Genomic DNA, 3288 nt, shown 5'->3' with positions numbered 1-3288 from the left:
AATAAGGGAGAAGCAAAAGAAGTACAAAATGAACTCAGTAGTAGAAAATAAGGAGACGTCTGAGGAGATAATATCTAAGCCCCCTTCCAGTTCTAGATCTAAGACCATAAGACTTATCTGAAGTAAGAAGGAAAAAAAACTGAGTAAAAAGATAAATTAAGTTTTTATATAAATAAGAATAGCAAAACTAAAAGTATATAGAAGATGAATTTGGTGAATAAATTGTTTTTGCAGTTTTAAAAGCTTTTTCTTTTCTAAAAATGCAAATATCTTGCATTTTGAGGTTTTAGTTGAGGCGATATTCCTTATTTTACACATTTTGGTCATTCATAAGTCTTAAAATTGTTGCCAAGTTTATAATAAAATATTTCTAAGGAAACACACATACTCAATGTAAATCAATTATTGAAAAATAACCAATTCGTATCACTACTGTCAAGAACTCAGAAGTATCAACTTGGTTGACAGAGGCCTGCATGCCACTGTTTTATTTACCTAATACAGATCATAAACATTTTACTCATTTGCTAATGTAATGGGGCTGGCCAATGTAGAGTCACCGGTTGGACTGCACTCATTGCCCTCTCTATCTATTGTTAGCCCACTTGGTACAGTTCCTGGACTCTCCTAGAAGCCTGTTTCCAGAAATGCATGATGACAAAATAGGAAGAAATCTATTCCATGATTCAGAGCCCACGAAGGTATTGACTGGTTTGGGTTCATGGTTAATAGCAACATTTTTTTGGTTGGCTACTAAACTAGAACTAAAAGGCAGACAAATGATTCCCAAGACAGCAACTTTCTCTCTTCCCTGCAGCTCCTGGAACAGATAATTTAATCAATGCCATTAGAAAGTATCACCTTGACTCTTCAGGATGTATCTTTCCTTCCCTGCTGCAATTAAGTAAGAAGACAAGGACTTTTGTTAAGTCTTCAGATGAGAAAAAAAGAGTGGCTTACTTTTCCCAAGGTGTACATAAATCCTCTTCTTGCTTCTGTTGTGTTTATTATTACTTGGGTGAAAAAGTTTTAGAGATGGAATGGATTAGTTGGGATAATATGAGCCATCAAACATATCCCCTTTTTAAGAAATCAAAGTCCCATTCCAACTCCCATTCACACAAAGTTGGGTATCCCTGAATAAGATTAAATTTCTCCCTTAGGGATTTAAAGGTCCCTATCCTGAAGAGTCAATGTGGTTCTTTCTAATGTCATCAATTAGTCTCCATTCCAGTATGTCCTCTTCATTATTACTGGCAAGTGATTAGTGCCCTTATATCATTTAGCTGATTAATGAATATTCACCAAGAAGATATAACAAGAACAGAAATACTAACACATATCTCCTCACTACCAAAAAATATACTTTCTTCATAGCACCTCATTTTCTAGGGAGAGTGGGCTCTAACTTATAATAACTGCTACAAAGCATTCACACTCCCCCTTTTCACCACTAAATTAGCTTCCAAATGCTTCATGAGTTGCTCCCTCCTTCTTAGACCCAGAATGTTGGTTATGGGGTCAGTCTACTCTGGGGAGAGCTCCCTACTAGTTTCTAGGACTGTACTGGTATACTAGGCTTTGCTGCTTACAAACTCTAGCAAGAACTTCCAGATTAATGGCTCCCCCAGACCTTTGTAGGTTATAAGATCATGGAAGTCTGTTATATCTCCAATACTACTTTACTTGAGTCAGGAAAGAGTAGATACAACAAACACAGAAGCAAAAAACAGGGCCATATGCCCATGATTTCATGTTGATCTAGGAAGCAAAAGTAGGACACATATTCTCTATCTTTCTGTCTCTCTGTCTTTCTGCCTCTGTGTGTGTGTCTCTCTCTTTGTCTCTTTTTCTCTGTCTCTCTCTTTGTCTTTGTCTCTGTCTTTTTCTCTGTCTCTCTGTCTCTCTTTTTCTGCCTCTATCTCTTTCTCTCTCTCTCTTTTTCTCTCTCTCTTCCCATGTCTGTGTGTGTGTCTGTCTGTCTTTTTCTCTTTCTCTCTCTCTCTTTTTCTGCCTCTATCTCTTTCTTTCTCTCTCTTTTTCTCTCTCTTTCTATGTCTGTGTGTGTGTCTGTCTGTCTTTTTCTCTTTTTCTCTGTCTCTTTTTCTGTCTCTATCTCTGTTTCTCTATCTCTATCTCTTTCTCTCACTCTTTCTTTTTCTCTCTCTCATTCTATGTCTGTGTGTGTCTCTCTCCTTCTCTCTTTCTCTCCCTCTCCTTGTCTGTCTCTCTCTTTTCTGGCTGCCTGTCTCTGTTTCTCTGAGTCTATCTCTCTACTTCCCTCTCCACCCCAGCAGTTGGGGATATAACAGTACTTTCCTTCTCCCTCAATTGCAACCAAACAGGAAGGAGAGAAAGTTGCCCCTCCTCACTCTCTGCTCGAAGATTCTTTTGTAGATTTCTCAGTTCTACTTCAGTATCCCCTCTCTGTCATAAGGTAATTATACTAGAAACAGCTATGCTTGCACCAGCTCTGAAGTGGAGAATAGGGCTCTTCCATTACAAGTCTTCCCACCTCTCTAGAAGCAGCTTCTCCCATGTGTCCTGGCAGCAAACAGAGCAATTTTCTCTGGGAACTGTATTGGGTCTATCTCCCTCTCCCTCCTCAGTCCTATGTAAATTCCTTAAGGTAAGGTACTATGTCCGATTTAGTGTTGCCTTTGTCCTGTACCTAACACATGTAGGAGGAGCTAAATAACTTTGTTAAATGAATTTGCAAAATACTTCAGGAAACAGAACAAAGAAAGTCTTTAAAACTTCAGAACATCTTAACGGGGCAAGGGGAGGCAGCGTCAACTTCTTGGACAGGATCTAAAGGAAATCACAATCCACAAGCACGATGGATTGAAGAGGTCTATTTTCTTGAACTAACCTTTGATTTCGTTTTATTTCTTAAGGTCCCAAATTGACCAATGCAAAAGGTACATACTAGGGACCAGTTATGATAGTTTCCCCTCCCCTGCTCTCCCCCTTCCCATAAAAGCACATGGAAAGCTAACAGTTTTGGAATTATTTTGAAAGCAATTGATCTTTTCCTTGATTTTAACTTACCCAACATTGCAAGAGATATGTTGTCATGTCCATATGACTTTAGATTCCCTTTCCGCTTGAGAATAGAAAAGCAGAGCTGTTAACTAAATCACCTTAGATGACGGTAACTCAAGAATTTAAAATGAACTATTTTACTTTGAGATAGAATCTTGCAAGTGATATTTGGAAACAATTTAGAAAACAGAGATTCCCGATAGACTTCCTCTTCTTAGGAAACTATTTTACCATCTTCATTTA

This window comes from Gracilinanus agilis, chromosome 1 (genome assembly GCF_016433145.1).
Source record: "Gracilinanus agilis isolate LMUSP501 chromosome 1, AgileGrace, whole genome shotgun sequence".
In the NCBI taxonomy this organism is placed as follows: Eukaryota; Metazoa; Chordata; class Mammalia; order Didelphimorphia; family Didelphidae; genus Gracilinanus; species Gracilinanus agilis.
The sequence above is the reverse complement of the archived record's forward strand: the minus strand, read 5'-3'. Positions refer to the sequence as shown.